The sequence below is a fragment of the Mytilus edulis genome, chromosome 5 (assembly GCF_963676685.1).
Source record: "Mytilus edulis chromosome 5, xbMytEdul2.2, whole genome shotgun sequence".
NCBI classification, from domain to species: domain Eukaryota; kingdom Metazoa; phylum Mollusca; class Bivalvia; order Mytilida; family Mytilidae; genus Mytilus; species Mytilus edulis.
Genome location: NC_092348.1, coordinates 1,675,535 through 1,695,103, shown reverse-complemented (window position 1 = coordinate 1,695,103; position 19,569 = coordinate 1,675,535). Strand labels below are relative to the sequence as shown.

Genomic DNA, 19,569 nt, shown 5'->3' with positions numbered 1-19,569 from the left:
AAAAAATCATAATAGTTCTGTCTTGAAAAATGATTTTTTGTTGGACATTTTGTCGGTCAGACGGAGTTTGTAAGCTCATTAAGAGGACACTTCGATGTTCCATTGGTTATCACATTTCTAAAAGTCCAGCTCAGTCTTATAAAAATGATCATCAATAAAATACTGTCACGTCAGCAATTTGTCATTTTTATTTGATAAGGGGTACAATCAAAATCACTTGATGGATATACAAACACCGGAAGTAACAGTCGAGCAGACCGCTTGAAAGGTAAGTAGTCGTATTTACTTGTTTATATATAAAAAAAAAAATAATAAATAAGGTAGTGCACCGAATTCGGATACTATCTAGTTTTGAAATACACAAGTATCCTTGCTTGAAAGCGTGCAGTTAATGCTAACACTTCGACACAGTTATCCGTCGAAAATTTGGAACTGTGTCGAAGTGTTTGCAATAACTGCACGCTTTCTAGCAAAAACAATTGTGCATTTTAAAACTACATACTATCCGACATTCGGTGTGCCAACTTATTAATCAAAATTTAATTGATATAAACAAGAAAATGCAACTACTAACCTTTCAAGCGGCGAGTTCGACTGTAACTTCCGGTGTGTGTATTTTGATTGTACCCCTTGTTTGATAGAATACATTTACTGGTCAATTTTTGAAAGCAGTGATGCATATCATTATAGTATACATATATAAATTGGCTGAAGTTGTTATGTATTGTTAACGTTTTACTGTAAAATTATCTATAAAGGGTTGTGCATTGGTAAAATATGTTAACAGCAAGAATAACATTTTTTGTATTATTCAACATTAAATTGTGAAACCATTCAAAAAAATGTTATATTCTTGCCAAATTGACATCCTAGTTGTTCGTTAATGGAAAAAGTGTAGAAATACATTATTTAGTTTGCCTTGTACATGTATGTCTATTCATGCACTTACGTGATTTAGATGCTCTTACGGTGAAGGATATAAGCAGACAACAGTACAATCTTTGATGATCGTATTGAACTCAAAAAAAGAATAATAACTACAATTCCTCGTTTTAAGAGCAGTATGTTACTTTTGTATTTTTTCCCTTCAATATGCTAAATTTGGACATAGAGATCAACCTTGTATGACGACAAAATTATCAAAAATAGTTAAAGATAGTTCTACCAAGATATGCTAAGAAAGCCAAAAATGGTTAGAGCCCGTAAAATCATAAATGCACGTTCTATATCGGACTGTCTTTTTACCTTATCCAAACAAAGACCTGTCCAGTTGTTTGACGATATTGGTTTATAGTGTCCTGGGAAGTTTGGTGTCATTGATTGGGCTTCTAGGTTGAATTCATTAATTCTCTTAGTTGAGTTCCATAATCCAAAGAAATCAGTAACACCAGGGGGATATGTTCCTACTCCAGTCACTCCCTTCATTAACAGTAAATAACCATTTGGTGATGGTGCTTAAAATAGATATCATCAATAGTACATAACCATTTGGTGATGGTGCTTAAAATAAATATCATCAATAGTATATAACCATTTGGTGATGGTGCTTAAAATAAATATCACCAATAGTGCATAACCATTTGGTGATGGTGCTTAAAATAAATATCATCAATAGTAAATGACCATTTGGTGATGGTGCTTAAAATAAATATCACCAATAGTACATAACCATTTGGTGATGGTGCTTAAAATAAATATCATCAATAGTACATAACCATTTGGTGATGGCGCTAAAAATAAATATCATCAATAGTACATAACCATTTGGTGATGGTGCTTAAAATAAACATCATTAATAGTACATAACCATTTGGTGATGGAGCTTAAAATAAATATCATCAATAGTAAATAACCATTTGGTGATGGGGTTTAAAATAAATATCATCAATAGAACATTACCATTTGGTGATGGTGCTTCAAATAAATGTCATCAATAGTAGATACACATTTGGTGATGGTGCTTTAAATAAATATCATCAATAGTACATAACCATTTGGTGATGGTGCTTAAATTAAATATCACCAATAGTAAATAACCATTTGGTGATGGCGCTTAAAATAAATATCATCAATAGTACATAAACAATTGGTGATGGCGCGTAAAATAAATATCATCAATAGTACATAACCATTTGGTGATGGAGCTTAAAATAAATATCATCAATAGTAAATAACCATTTGGTGATGGTGCTTAAATTAAATATCACCAATAGTAAATGACCATTTGGTGATGGTGCTTAAAATAAATATCACCAATAGTACATAACCATTTGGTGATGGCGCTAAAAATAAATATCATTAATAATACATAACCATTTGGTGATGGTGCTTAAAATAAACATCATCAATAGTAGATAACCATTTGGTGATGGAGCTTAAAATAAATATCATCAATAGTAAATAACCATTTGGTGAAGGGGTTTAAAATAAATATCATCAATAGAACATTACCATTTGGTGATGGTGCTTCAAATAAATGTCATCAATAGTAGATAAACATTTGGTGATGGTGCTTTAAATAAATATTATCAATAGTACATAACCATTTGGTGATGGTGCTTAAATTAAATATCACCAATAGTAAATAACCATTTGGTGATGGCGCTTAAAATAAATATCATCAATCATTTGTCAATAGTACATAACCAATTGGTGATGGCGCTTAAATAAATATCACCAATAGTAAATAACCATTTGGTGATGGTGCTTAAAATAAATATCACAAATAGTACATAACCATTTGGTGATGGTGCTTAAAATAAATATCATCAATATTAAATAACCATTTGGTGATGGTGCTTAAAATAAATATCATCAATAGTAAAAAACCATTTGATGATGGTGCTTAACATATGTGATATCAAATGTATTATATCATAAGTTACCAACTTTCTTTGCATCAATATACAATTGATGAATAAACCTTGCTAAAAATGTGTATCCAGTTGTTTTACTGTTTCTTTTCTAAAAATTTGGTTTAAACGGCAGATAGATAAACGAGGGACAAAAGATACCAAAGGGATAGTCAAACTCATAAATCTAAAATAAACTGACAACGCCATGGCTCAAAGGACAAACAGACAAATAATAGTACACATAGAAAACTAAAGAATAAACAACAGGAACCCCACCAAACAAGAGGGGTGACCTCAGGTGCTCCGGAATGGTGTGCAGATCCTACTCCACATGTGGCACCCGTCGTGTTGATATGTAATAACAAATCTGGTAAAAAGTCTACTTCGGTAGGTCACATTCATGAAAGGAAAGTGGATTGTAGTAACGACGTAAGGAACATATCCGATATCATTTGTGAAAGCGTCCGTAAAATTTACGAAGAGATGATTTCAACTTCACCGTATAACTCTTGGTTTAATAGCTTCCTTGTGATCAGCAACCCTCTATCAATAAAATAATGATAGGAAATGCAAGCACGGGAATATCGTTTCAATTGGGAGATATATACCCCGTATGCAGGTGCTGCTGGAATGTTGCTACTTAGAAATGGAAAGTTCACAATTGGAAAGCTGAAATCATCTCTTTTGTCGTAATGTTTTGAATTAAACCGATTTCTATTTCTTGATAAATTATGCAAATTTGTTCTACCTTTGTGAAACATTTTATAAGTATAGTCAGGTATATATTGATTGTGAGTTACTTACACAGTAGTTGATAGGACACTATTTCACAAGGTTCTGTGAAATATACTACGAAAAATATATACCGGTATATACTATCCGCATAACACAGATGGATTTTCACTCCTCTGGAAAAAATCTACCTGTGAAATACCATGCCTGGATAAAAATTACCGTGACAGATTATCCTGAGGATAAAATATCACAGAGGAAGAAATAAACCGTTACATAAGCAGCCATACAACTTATCAGTTGACCTGCCATAATGATTCTATAGATTAAAAGATTTTTTTTTATCTACTCCAGGAATAATAATAAAAAAAGTATTCATAGTTGGTCCCATCAATGATTTCTATTTTTTATTCAAATTTGAGTGTTGAATTTTATAATTTTTGATCAATGATTTCATTGGTCTCAAAAATACATACATAAAAGAGGGACGAAAGATACCTACATGTAATATAGATCTAAACATTTTTTTTCTTTTCAGGCAGGAGTTATTACAAATTTTTGTTGATAAAAAATTATAGGATTCAACACCCAAATTTGAATAAAATATGTTTTTGGGTTCTAAAAAAATAGAGTTTGAATCAAGAGGAGAACAAATTCTTTTACCAACAAGAAAGGCCCCCCCCCCCCTTTCCTCCTCTATGTTTAGCTAAACAAACCCAAAAGATGTAATAAACCGTGCAGAATAAGTCTGTTCACATTTCAGGCGGAATTGATACAGTTGAGATAGTGTCATGACATATTTAATAGTGTCAAGAATGTTGCAAGACATATTCAGACATTATCTAGAATGTCAAGAATATGTCAAGACATGTTCAGATTTATTAAGAATGTCAAGAATATGTCAAGACAGATCGAGACAAATTTAAGACAGTCAAGAATTGGTCGAGACTAATCCAGACTCTTATAAGATGATACAGGAAGTGTCCAGAAATTTTAAGACAATGTTAATACTGTCAAGACACTTGTCAAGAAAAATCAAGAACCTTTTTAGACAAACTAATACTATGTCAAGAATGTTTTACAATTATGCAGACAAATTAAGAATGTCAAGTAAAAATTCATGAAAATTCAGACAAAAACTGGTCTTTTCAGACTTTTTAACTTTTGTAGTGGCTCCAAGTGGCGTTTTACTTTAACAATAAATTGTCAGTCAGTTTTACGTTGCTGCAACCTCGACTTTGTACAACGCTATCTTAATTGAAAACGTTAACTTCCCAATTCACTGCTTTCACACGATTACAATTCCTTGGTTAACGAGCAAAGTCTAGACCAAAATCGTTAGAACATAAGTTACACATTGTAATGATAACATACTTGATATTTGTACTGATGGTACTGAAGGCTTAGGACATAAATTAAACATTGTAATATTAACATACTTGATACATGTACTGATCGTACAGAAGGCCTAGGACATAAGTTACACATTGTAATGATAACATACTTGATACTTGTACTGCTGGTTCTGAAGGTTTAAGACATAAATTATACATTATAATGATAACAAACTTGTTACTTGTACTGATGATACTGAAGGTCTAGACATAAGTTACACATTGTAATGATAACATACTTGTGACTTATACTGATGGTACTGAGTAAGGTTGAGGACATAAGTTACACATTGCAATGATAACATACTTGTTACTTGTACTGATGATACTGCAGGTTTAGACATAAGTTACACATTGTAATGATAAAATACTTGTTACTTGTACTGATGGTATTGAAGGTTGAGGACATAAGTTACACATTGTAATGATAACAAACTTGTTACTTGTACTGATGATACTGAAGGTCTAGACATAAGTTACACATTGTAATGATAACATACTTGTGACTTATACTGATGGTACTGAGTAAGGTTGAGGACATAAGTTACACATTGCAATGATAACATACTTGTTACTTGTACTGATGATACTGCAGGTTTAGACATAAGTTACACATTGTAATGATAACATACTTGTTACTTGTACTGATGGTATTGAAGGTTGAGGACATAAGTTACACATTGTAATGATAACAAACTTGTTACTTGTACTGATGATACTGAAGGTCTAGACATAAGTTACACATTGTAATGATAACATACTTGTGACTTATACTGATGGTACTGAGTAAGGTTGAGGACATAAGTTACACATTGCAATGATAACATACTTGTTACTTGTACTGATGATACTGCAGGTTTAGACATAAGTTACACATTGTAATGATAACATACTTGTTACTTGTACTGATGGTATTGAAGGTTAAGGACATAAGTTACACATTGTAATGATAACAAACTTGTTACTTGTACTGATGATACTGAAGGTCTAGACATAAGTTACACATTGTAATGATAACATATTTGATACTTGTACTGATGGTACTGCAGGTTTAGGACATAAGTTACACATTGTAATGATAACATACTTGTTATTTGTACTGATGGCACTGCAGGTTTGATTGTCAGTGATCTGGCATAAGTTACACATTGTAATGATAACATACTTGTTACTTGTACTGATGATACTGAAGGTCTAGACATAAGTTACACATTGTAATGATAACATACTTGTTACTTGTACTGATGGTACTGAAGGTTTAGGACATAAGTTACACATTGTAATGATAACATACTTGTTACTTGTACTGATGATACTGAAGGTTTAGGACATCCGTTACACATTGTTATGATAACATACTTGCAGGTTCATGACAAAATTTACACTGGCGAGCACAATTTTCTTTGGCAAAGTCAATAAACAAAGTACACACATCTGGTCCAATTTCTGCACAGGCAGAGGGGTTCTTATCAACACAGGAGGGTGTAGAAGTTGTCATCTGATTAACTGTAATATAAATATCCATATGAAGATTGATGAGAATATCTAGATTAAAGAGCAGAAAAGTTTTTTGAGGGCTAAAGGGTAAAAATTGCTTCCATTAAAACAAAGCCAGCTTTAAATAAAATATCAAATTGTATTGAGTATAGGAACAAATTTTGGTACAATATATGGTTTCAATTTGAATTAACCTCCTTTATTTATCTTATAACAAATATATTCAACTGTTTTGATATCAAATTAGGCAATATGTTTTCTCAATTGAATTGTGTTATATTTTCATGATGAACCTTTCATAGCCACCCTTAGGATACGGGGCATTTGCACTGTTAAAGGCCTTAGTGTTATCTGTACATCCACTTTATTTGAACTTTGGTGGATGGTTGCCTCATTGACCATCATACCACATCTCATTTATTTTTGTATCATATGCAATGCTGTAATGATTAATGATTAATTAAATAGTTCTTGTCGTCTTGAAAGTTTTGTTATATAAGTATAAGTGTATATAACTTGAACGTCATTGACAATCATAACACATCTCCTTATTTTTATATCATATGCAATGCATAACTGACGTAATAATTAATTAATTCAATAGTGCTAGTCTTCTTGACAAGTTGGGTAATACAAGTATAAGTGTATATAATTTTGTTACTTGAACATCTGGGTACAATATATCTGGATGTTTAATTTATAATCATATTTATAAGGATTTTTGAGTTACCATACATCATATTGTTTGTGTTTCTGTTGTGGATGGTTGTCTCATTGGTAAATCTAACCACATCTTTAACTGAATAAATACATAACAAATTGTTTGTCTTATCACAGTGTTTATTCCTTTCTCTTTGGTTGTATGATCTGATAAGTTTATAACATTATTTGGAAATACCTCTATTAAGAACTTATGAGTTTAAAGTCAGTTTCATTATGGTTACGATGACTAGTTTTAGAGGAATAAGTTTTATTATGACATAAAAAAAAACTTTGTGTTAAAGTAAGTATTAATAATCTCTATTGAATAAAACGATTTCTATACTACTAATACGTATAATGGGCACACATGAAAAAAAGATATAAAGGAAATGATATGCAAATTGGCGCAAAAGCAAAGCACTGTGTTTGGGTAATGACATCTATCAATATAATAGCTCGTCACTTATTTTAACATCTGATTGCGGTGTTTTCAATGAATAATGTATTAAATTTAAAAATGTTGACAAATCTTGTAATAAGCAGGGAAATTAATGAGTTCATGTGAGTGTACCAAAGCAAAAACAACCTCATAATTATTGCATAAAAGAGAATCGAAAGCTACCAGTGATACAGTCAAGCTCATGAATTGAAAATAAACTGACAACCTCCTAAACTTACCACACATCCCACAATAATGTTGACAGTTTTCTTTAGCCCATGGTACATACTCGTTGACACAAACCTTTTTACCATATAAATCACAGTTTGGAAGTTTATCTTGACATGGAGGGGTAGGTGTGGGCATACCAGGTTGAGCTGTAAAATACAATGACAATTATTAATACATAGGTGTCGTCACAGCTGATTGGACTGTATTAAAAAGTATGATTTCAAATGAGGAAGGTAAGGCAAAATCTTTTTTTAAGTTATAAAAATTTTGTATCGGAGTGTAGGTAAATTTTTCACAAGATTTGTTTTAACCATCAACATAAACTAAAAGAGGGGCAACCGACAAATTGAAAGTGTACATTTTATTAAGCTAACCGAGGGACAAATGTAGCTTAAGGTATTATTTGTCCAATGTAATGTCAGTATCTCAATGATGCACAAATCGGAAAACATAATGCACTAAGGTGAGACATAAACATAGTATAACTAGCTATGTATAGTGAATACATACCACACATTCCACAATAATGTTGACAATTTCTCCTTCCCCAGGCATCATATGGTGGCTGACATACAGACTGGCCATATTCAGCACAGTTTTCTATGGCATCAGTACATCCAGGCTGGGGATCTGGTGTTGGTATGAAGGGAGTAGGAGTTACAACACCGGGGGCTACTGTTGTTGGAGTTCTACATTGCATTCTCTTACAACACTGACCGGATACAGGTATAAGTTCACAAATAGCAGGAAGTCTGGTGAACTCTGGACATCTGAATTAATAAGTCATAAGAGTGTCAGAGCAAGTCAAGACAATAAAATCAACTGGAAAGAAGGACAGGAAATTTTGCATATCACTGGAAAAGCATTGCGTGTAAGAACTTCAAAGTAAATTGCAGTGCATAACAATTGGGTAAAAATTATTGACGTGGAGTTATCTTCCTTTGTTCGTTCGTTAACTATATCTATTTAAAAACAAGAATGTGTCCATAGTACACAGATGCCCCACTCGTACTATCATTTGACATGTTCAGTGGACCGTGAAATTGGGGTCAATATTTTAATTTGGCATTAAAATTAGAAAGATCATATCATAGGGAACATGTGTACTAAGTTTAAAGTTGATTGGACTTCAACTTCATAAAAAACTACCTTGACCAAAAACTTTAACCTGAAGTGGGACGAACGAACGAACAAACGGACTGACGGACGGACGAACGGACGACCGAACGGAGGCACAGACGAGAAAACATAATGCCCCTCTACTTTCGTAGGTAGGGCATCAAAAACAGACTCATAAACCATAATTGACCACGCACAACTTTCTATAAAATAGTTTTCTTGACAAGTATGGTATATAAATCATTTTAAAACTTAAATAAATATTGAGAAGAAATTTTCAATTAATTGATGGGCATGAATAGGATCTAAATTATTTTATTGTTGTGACAAGGCCTACAAATATAGCTATCAAGCTTGTATGGAGCACTGGAAATCACCCCTAGTTTTTGGTGGGGTTCGTGTTGTTTATTGTTTAGTTTTCTATGTTGTGTCATGTGTAGTATTGTTTGTCTATTAGTCCTTTTCATTTTTTGCGATGGCGTTTTCAGTGCATTTTCGATTTATGAGTTTGACTGTACCTTTGTTACCTTTCGTCCCTCTTTTACAATAGGGTTTTAAATTCAACTCAAACAGGGAAATATTCGATAGGGACAGATATTTACAATAGGTCACCTATGATACCCTTAGTTGTTTCCCTAAATATGACATTAAATTTATTGTCCACATTTCAACCAGTTCCCTTGGTGACCCCCTCAATTGTATTAACAAAAACTGAATAATTTTTTTTTTTCAAATTCCTAGAAAATTAATTAAAAACCTTCATTTTAATTGGCTAAATTCTAATCAGAGGTTTACAATAAAATGAAAAACTTACTGTGCAGAACACTGATATCTTCCTGTTTTACTATCCACACATTTACAATGGAAATCACAACCATCGTCCCATTCATCACCAGCTTTGTAGAATTGTCCTTTGTAGATACAACCGACTGCAAACAAAAGACAAAATATTATAATGTAGAATTTAGTAAACAGCTTTGTAGAATTGTCCTTTGTAGATATAACCCACTGTAAACACAAGACAAAAATATCATAATGTAAAATTGTCCTTTGTAGATACATCCCACTGTAAACACAACACAAAATATTATAATGTATAATTGTCCTTTGTAGATACATCCCACTGTAAACACAACACAAAATATTATAATGTACAATTGTCCTTTGTAGATACATCCAACTGTAAACACAAGAAAAAATATTATAATGTATAATTGTCCTTTGTAGATACATCCTACTGTAAATACAACACAAAATATTATAATGTATAATTGTCCTTTGTAGATACATCCCACTGTAAACACAACACAAAATATTATAATATATAATTGTCTTTTGTAGATACATCCCACTGTAAACACAACACAAAATATTATAATGTATAATTGTCCTTTGTAGATACATCCAACTGTAAACACAAGAAAAAATATTATAATGTATAATTGTCCTTTGTAGATACATCCTACTGTAAATAAAAAATATCATAATGTAGAATTAATTAAACAGCTTTGTATAATTGTCCTTTGTAGATACAACCCATTGTTAATACAGGCAGAAATAATTCAATTATAATAATTGGTGTCGATAGTCACATCAATTAAAAAAAGATACAAGGGGGACAGTCATACTCATAGATAAAAAAAACTGACAAAGTCATTGGAGTTATCTCAAGTGATCAGATAAGGTAAGCAGATCATGTTCCCTAGATAAGAATTTAGTAGCGCAAACATCTATTGAACATTTGCTCTGTTGTATAGATTAGAAGTACCGTGTTTAGTTCTATGAATCTTCCTGGAACCAGTGCGCTCTTTTCAATGCAATCAAAGGTATGTTGATTTTTTCAGTACAAGTTAGGATTAGGTTTTTTGTTTTACATGAAATGAATGCAACCTTATTTGAACTTAAGACAAAGTATCAATTAATGCTTGAAATTGCAGAATTTAACATAGAAAGCAATTGGGCTATGCATCAGTACGTTTATACCTCAAATGAGCTTATAAAATTGAAGAAGACCAATAAATATGTCTGGGATATAGTTAGTTCATGAAATAAAGCTGGTTTCGCCAATTTAATTCATTTCCTCTTTTCAGTGTTTCTGTTGTTCTTTTGTTTTTTTCTGTTATATAGTTAGTGTTGTTAACTCGGTTTATGTTTGTGATCTGGATTTGTTTTCTGTTTGTCAATTCATGACTATTAAACAGCAGTATACTACTGTTGCATTTATTTAAGGTAGTTCCAAACATCTTCATTAAAATTATATTGGCTTAAATTTAAAAAATGTGTGATTCAATTCTTTTTTTGACCCGTTGATAAAATATTAGAAAAATTCGTAAGGGTTCCACGGAACCCGGTGTCTCGCCTACTTTTTCTGTTAATCGCAGACTCAACAAAAATGAGGAAAAACATCAATAAAAATTTCCCTCACGATACTGTCTTTTGATTGAAAGAAGCTTCCAAGTTTGGTAAAAAAATCCAGGATAGTTTATGAATCTAATAAATGTTTTATAAACTTTAACTGCAGACTGTATGTAATGTTAACTGGAAGAAAGACTAAGACCATTTATAAGTAAAATACGGAAAAAGTGAATTTTTTTTTTACAAAATTTACTTCTGAATAATATCTTATGATCAGAAATAAGCTTTTGTCTAAGTTTGGTAGAAATCCAGGATAGTTTAAGAACATTATAAAAATTTTATAAACTTAAACCACAGAGTGAATGTTTTGTTTCTGGCAAAAAAACTAAGTCCATTTATAAATAAAATACGGAAAAGTGGAAATTTATTTTTACAAAATTTTCTTCTTGATACTATCTTATGATCATAAACAAGCTTCTGTCCAAGTTTGGTACAAATCAAGGATAGTTTATGAAAGTTATTAAAATTTTAAAAACTTTAACCACAGAGTGAATGTAATGTTTCCTCGCAGAAAAACTAAGTCCATTTATAAGTAAAATACGGAAAAGTGGAAATTTATTTTCACAACATTTTCTTCTTGATACTATCTTATGATCATAAACAAGCTTCTATCCTAGTTTGGTACATATCAAGGATAGTTTATGAAAGTTATCAAAATTTTAAAAACTTTAACCACAGAGTGAATGTAATGTTTCCTCGCAGAAAAACTAAGTCCATTTATAAGTAAAATACGGAAAAAATGGAATTTTATTTTTACAAAATTTACTTCTGGATACTTTCTTATGATCATAAACAAGCTTCTGTCCAAGTTTGGTAGAAATTCAGTATAGTTTAAGAAAGTTATTAAAATTTCAAAAACTTTAACCACAGAGTAAATATTTGTGGACGCCGCCGCCGACGACGACGACGACGCCGACGACGACGGAATGTAGGATCGCTTAGTCTCGCTTTTTCGACTAAAGTCGAAGGCTCGACAAAAATCAAAGGAATTGAATCACACATTTAATCGGAGAATGTCATTGGATAAACATGTAGCAGATTAACATTCCCTTTACAATACAACATGAATAAAATTTTCAGCTTTTTATTACAGAACTATCTCTCTGTTGTGTTTTGTAAAAAGTAAAATCACAAAAAAACTAATTCCGAGAAAAATTCAATCGTAAAGTCCCTTATAAAATGAAAAAATCGAATGACAAAACACATCAAACGAATAGAAAACAACTGTTATATTCCTGACTTGGTTCCGGCATTTTCAAAAGTATAAAATGGTATATTGAACCTGGTTTAATAGCGCTAAATCTCTCACTTGTATGACAGTCGCATTAAATTCAGTTATATTTACAACGATGCGTAAACAAAATAGACATAATAATATCGGTACAGCAGTCATTACTGCGTTACAATCTCAAAACAAACAATCATTTACAAAAAAAGCACTGAAGCATCTATCAATTTTAAAAAAGAAATTCATTGCTTCGCGTGTCTGATGTCAGAAAACGTAAACGTCACATAGGAAGAAATTTTGTCGTTCAATGTTTAATAAAAAAAAATATTATAATTTCACATTGGAAAATTGTGGTATACAGGGTTAAAAAATCAAAAGTTATGTTAAAATCAATTTCAGAAATAGACCGAGATTTAGAATAGTCCAAAAGTTCTTTAGATCTTTTACGAATACACATATGATTAATACCATAACGAGAGCAAAAGAATTTTGTCGTTTGTCTTTAGTATTTTCAAATTTATAATTGAACAGTAAAATAATGTCATATAATAGAACAATAACATAATGACGGGATCTTTTAAAGTACAGATTCACGTTATAAGAACCAAAAAAAAAAAAAAAAAAAGTCGCGTTTACAAAACACACCAGCAAATTGAAAAATAATACAAACACATTGACGGGATGTATCAGTACCGAGCCACGTCAAATGGATATAACAGAAAACAAACCAAACAATAAAAGTGGTATTAGGAATATAACAAAGAAAAATGAAAGAACAATATAACACGTTGTTTAGATGAAAAGACGCAGAATCTATATATCAAGACCATCATGTATTATTTGTGAAGATGAAACTGAATTTTTATCAACAAGATATCGATACCTTCCGATGAACTTTTTCATAAAAAAGACGAGACTTTATTTGACATACCACTGGTTCATCACCTTTTTGCTCAGACACTGGTGACATTTTACAAAGTCTCAGTAGGAGCTGCAAAATTTTGTAAAATCCCATATGCAGGTGAAGTACCACCTTAAATGCTGGTCAAAACCAACAAAAGAAACAAGTTTAATAAACTATCATTAAATCTGACTTTATCTCCAACGATCTGTATAATTTTGAAAAAAAAAGTCTTACATCCATCAACACTGGTGGTGTTGACTCCTGGTTTATAGGATACTCCAGGTCTAAATCCTGAGAATCCACCAGTATAATCACCAACAACTGGGAATTGAGCATTAGGCTTCACAATTGATCCATCTTTGGTGTAACATTGAATTGTTTTACAACATTTGCCCATTACAGTTGCTGTGAAACACTGTGGTGGTAAGTTATTGTATATTGGACACCTGATGAAATAAAACAGAAATGTGTTGAAAAATATTGACAAGTTGTTTTTTCAATCTTTGTAGTCAAACTGCTGAAATAACAAATATTGTCTCAAGATCAACACATATCATATTGAAATGTTACAACAATTCTTTATAAATAAATCATGGTAAAGTATTCTATGGAGCCTTTGCTGTGTACATGGGTTATAGTTTTAGTCTAAATAAATGTTAACTTCCACCATTATCAAATGCACATTTCCGAGAAAATAAATGGGTTTTATATTAAGGATTACTTAACTTCAATAACGCTATTATTCTCAAATCAATTTCCCCATTTGGCCACAAATCAGACCATGCGAAAATTAAAACATTAGACTGACAGGACAAAATAATTGCTGGTCTTACACAAATGTTGTTTTCTTACATTTTAGAAATGGTAATAGGGTTATTAGAGAATCAGTGAAAGTGACAGATCTGTGTGGCACAAAGAAAACTGTTTTTTTGTTTTTTTTTATGGAATGAGTGTTTAAATGCGGAAATAAAAACAATGCCTCATGCTTGACTTGTTGTTAAGATTTGAAAAAAACTTTTTGTTCGATAACCACTGGCCTCTGATATTCATTTGATGTATGAAGGTTTGTTGCATATAAACAGGATAATGTATAGTTGTAGTTCTCCTCTTATATTTAATGCGTTTCTCTGAGTTTGAGTTGGTTACCCCGATTTTGTATTTTGTCCATAGATTTACGAGTTTTGAACAGCGGTATACTACTGTTGCCTTTATTTGCATACTAGTTCAGGGACAATGGACGTCATAATAAACTCCGAATTATACAAAAGAAACTAAAATTAAAAAAATAAACTTGCTCTTAACCATTGCCTTGAATATTTATATGCTAAACAATGAAGTAACAATGATTCAAAATGATATTTTTCTGTTTTGAAGAAACAATCGAACAATCGGACTATAAAAAACTGCAGACCTTACAACTTTGTCAGTCAAGACCAACAAGTTTTGATAAGTTTGATTCTGAAATTTGAAATTAAGATCTGAAAGAGTATTTTCCCTATACATTTGAAGGACTATTGTAATAATCAAAATGTTAAGAGTTTCTTTAGTGTTTGAATAATTCCTTGAAATTGTCATTGAAACACTTACCTTGGTTTACATTCAAAATATCCAGTGGATCCATCTACACAGGTACAAGAAAAGTCACAGTCAATATCCCAGGACTCTCCCTTGTTGTATACTTTGTTCTTGTATACACACTGATCTGTAAATATAATACCACAATAAATAATTTACAGAGGTACATGTAAAGTCACAGTCAATATCCCAGGACTCTCCCTTGTTGTATACTTTGTTCTTGTATACACACTGATCTGTAAATATAATACCACAATAAATAATTTACAGAGGTACATGTAAAGTCACAGTCAATATCACAGGACTCTTGCTAGTTGTATATATTGTTCTTGTATATACACTGACCTGTAAATATAATACCACAATAAATAATTTACAGAGGTACATGTAAAGTCACAGTCAATATCACAGGACTCCTGCTAGTTGTATATATTGTTCTTGTATATACACTGACCTGTAAATATAATAACTTAACAAGTCAACTTTAGTGCTCCCTTGTTGTATATATTGTTCTTGTATATACACTGACCTGTAAATATAATACCACAATAACTAATTTACAGAGGTACATGTAAAGTCACGGTCAATATCACAGGACTCTTGCTAGTTGTATATATTGTTCTTGTATATACACTGACCTGTAAATATAATACCTTAACAAGTAAACTCTAGTGCTCCCTTGTTGTATAGTCTGTCAGTACAAACACACTGATTTATAAATAGAATACCAAGGTACATTACCTACACTTGTCATTTGTTCTGTTTAAAACAGATGTGTAAATTAAAACGGAAACGCCCGCCCATGGTCACAAAAAATCTGTACATAAAATATCAAAATATAGAATAAGAAACCTGCTTGATGTACACGTGTTTCTTGTAAACAAAGAATAGGTTAAGATTTCTCGTTTGAATTGTTTTACATTGTCTTATCGGGGCCTGTTATAGCTGACTATGCGGTATGGGCTTTGCTCATTGTTGAAGGCCGTGCGGTGACCTATAGTTGTTAATTTCTGTGTCATTTTGGACTTTTGTGGATATCTGTCTCATTGGCAATAATACCACATCTTCTTTTTTTATAAGAAATGGTCAGAATTTTGAAAATAAATAGTATAACGGTTCTTTTTGTTGTTCACTGTGTGAGCGTGACATACCATAGTTATAGTCTTTGTCTTCACTTCCTTAATTTTTGTATTTATATACGGATACCTGTTCATAGTTCTTATAAGCACAGAGTAAATGTGCACGCAATACAACATTTCATTGTCAGCAATCATGATAGTTTAGTAAAAATACTTTGTACTACACAGTTGACTAATAAATTTAAGTAATTTAAATAGAAAATTACGATGAACTGCATTAACCATTTTACAGAGTTTTCCGATTTTAAAATTGCTGCCCAATCTTTTGGTTTTGATTTCTTTACTTAATTTCAACTATACAATTTGATTTATTTGAAATGATGTTTCGAGAAATACAGCCTTTTTCATCTATGATATCATTTACATTAATAAAATCGCTTTTATTCCATTTAAAAAAATATATAGCTTCATTTTCAAATTTAATAAATTTATTGTTCCATAATATTTGTTTTCTTATATCTGTAAATGTTTCTGTTTTTTTTTTGTTAGACCTCCACCAGTTAATTTCCAACATTTAATGATATCTTTATTATCATCAGTATTATTAGCTTAACATTACAATTCCATTTACTACATATCATTTGATGCATAGAGACTTGATTGAACTTGTCAAGGGAATTTTCATTTATTTCCACAGATTTTTCTGTGTGTCATGGTTATTTTTCTTTAAGATTTACAAATCGTGAGGTGTGCAGGATGAAGGATACCATCAAGTTTCTATGGATACCAAATATGATATCTAGGTTTGATTTGATATCTTCCTATTGCTGTTGTAATGTAAGTGAGGTAAGAATTTACCTATAATCTATGTCAATGTAGTTCAGAAGCTAAGGAGAATTTACCTATAATCTATGTCAATGTAGTTCAGAATCCAGGGAGAATTTACCTATTATCTATGTCAATGCAGTTCAGAAGCCAGGGAGAATTTACCTATAATCTATGTCAATGTAGTTCAGAAGCCAGGGAGAACGATTAGGTTTGATCGTTATATCCTCTGCTAGAATTACCTATAATCTATGTCAATGTAGTTCAGAAGCCAGGGAGAACGATTAGGTTTGATCGTTATATCCTCTGCTAGAATTCCTTTTAGTTGTATTCAATATAAGATTAGGATTTACTAGTACATTAGGCCAACTTTCAACTGAGAACAGATATTTGATGATGTTGTGTGGGATGTCCTTCTTATGAGATTGCACCAGTAGGATTATGTGAAAGGCTAGTATTAACCTATATTATAGCTTAGCTTACTACTGATACCGAAGATTAAATAAAGTTTGATAGGTCAGCTTTCGTTGCAACAAGGTAAACTAATTACATTTGCCAGAGATGTTTCTAAAGGTTTACTAACTGCTGATACAGGAGATTGAAATAAGATTGATTAGTTATTTTAAATTGCTACTAGGTTCACTTACTACGGAAACAAGAGATTGCAGATAGATTTGATTTCCAAACCCATATGTTAAATTACTATTGAATCAAAATTTGACTAAGATTTATTGTTTTATCATACCATGTAATTAGTTTAACTTATTATTGATGCCAACAGAGATGTGATAAGTTTGACGAAGTTTCCTCTTTTATATAATGCTACTAGTGGTATTCTATGAAGGGTGAGGATTTACAAATATACTACGTTAACTTACTACTGATGCCAGTGATTTGATTTGGTTTGATGGGGTATCCTCCTCCTGGGATTCCACTAGTTGTGTTTTGTGAGGGGTTAGGATTGATTTGAACAATTTGTACAAGACTTGTTGGAACCAGTGTTGGAAGCGAGTCTATTTTAGTTGGTAATGGCGTTGGTACAAGCTGAGAATCTGGGTCCATGGTACCAAATCCTGGTATATCACAACTTATAACTGGACAACATTGTCCTGGTACCATGTTCTTTTTACAGTATGATGGTAATTGTGGATAGGCTGGACACCTAAAATAGTTATATTGAAGAAGGATAACAAAATATAAAAGGCAAATTTAAAGAGGGAACGTCCATACCATAATCATTGAGACAAATTCAACCGCTTTAAATCATGGTTGGTTTAACATGGTTTGATAACTATCAAAAAGGTAATATTACAAAAATATTGAGCTCCAAGGAAATTTCAATACGGAAAGTCCCTAATCAAATGGCAAAATCAAAGGATAAAACACATTAAACGAATAGACAACAACTGTCATATTCCTGACTTGGTACAGGCATTTTCAAATGTAGAAAATGGTGGATTGAACTTCCGACGTGTATGACAGTTGTTTATAGTTCAGTGGAGATACATCATTCCTTATTGATCTACGTTAGATTGTTTACTATAGTAATGTTGACACAAAGTAAAACTATTAACATTGTTCGATTTGAGGTTAACTTAACATTAACATTTAAATAATGTGACATATTTTGTATGCCGTACATAAGGAATTTTGAAAAAAAACTAAAAGAAAACCAAACAACCTCTTAAGACAAAGTTTAGGAATAAACATGTAACTACGAGTCAAATCTAACTATATAACACAGGAATTTAGGACACTTTGGGAGTAAATACTCTCAGGCCCTCTTTTGGTCATATAGGTAGTTCAATCATAAACATATACAATCTCACTTAGATATACATCTGTACAGTCCCTTATGTCCGTTCAAACAGGTACACACATTATTACACCCGTCATTCCAAGAGGCTCCCTGTTTGTAAACCTTGTTCTTGAATAAGCAGTTATCTATAAGACAAATTACTAGTCTTGCTTTAAAATTTCAAATACATTAAGCTGTGATATTCTGAAAAGGTGTTTCTCATTTATATCGAAGTTAACATATTGCACGGTATTATAATAAACACACGCTTTTTGACAAAAAGACATTTGTATACTTCTGACTTTTTATGTATGCAGGCACCAGGTTGACAGACACCCAAACAATTGACTTATTGAATACTTCTCTGAAATCTTACAACAATGTCTATATGCATATGCGTTCCTTGTAAAATCTACAGAATTTGTAATGCAGCACTTTTTATAAAGAAATGAATAGCTAAATTTAAATACAATCAAAGATTTAGATTTTATATTGTGTTTCGCTCTTAAAAATCGTTTCCTAACTATTTAAATAATCATAAGATCCATGGAACACAAACTCCGTGATTTCAGTCGTTACAGTAGCAAGTAAATGAATGTGCAAACAGAAATCAGGTAGCTTTATTTACTGTGTGTTTTGTAATTAATCGCAGATTGACTAAAATATTCTTTTAATGGTGTATACTTTTTCTGATCACCACTACATATATAAAGAAATATTATAAAAACATAACAGTTTATAACCTTTATTATTAAATATTCGAAAGAAACCAACAG

The 19,569-nt window shown here is 31.6% G+C and overlaps 1 protein-coding gene across 1 annotated transcript in view; it reads right to left on the bottom strand.

Annotated features, from left to right (window-relative positions):
* The window catches only part of LOC139522644 (uncharacterized), a 234,360-nt gene that overhangs the window by 158,021 nt on the left and 56,770 nt on the right, over positions 1-19,569 (bottom strand). The window lies entirely within an intron of this gene.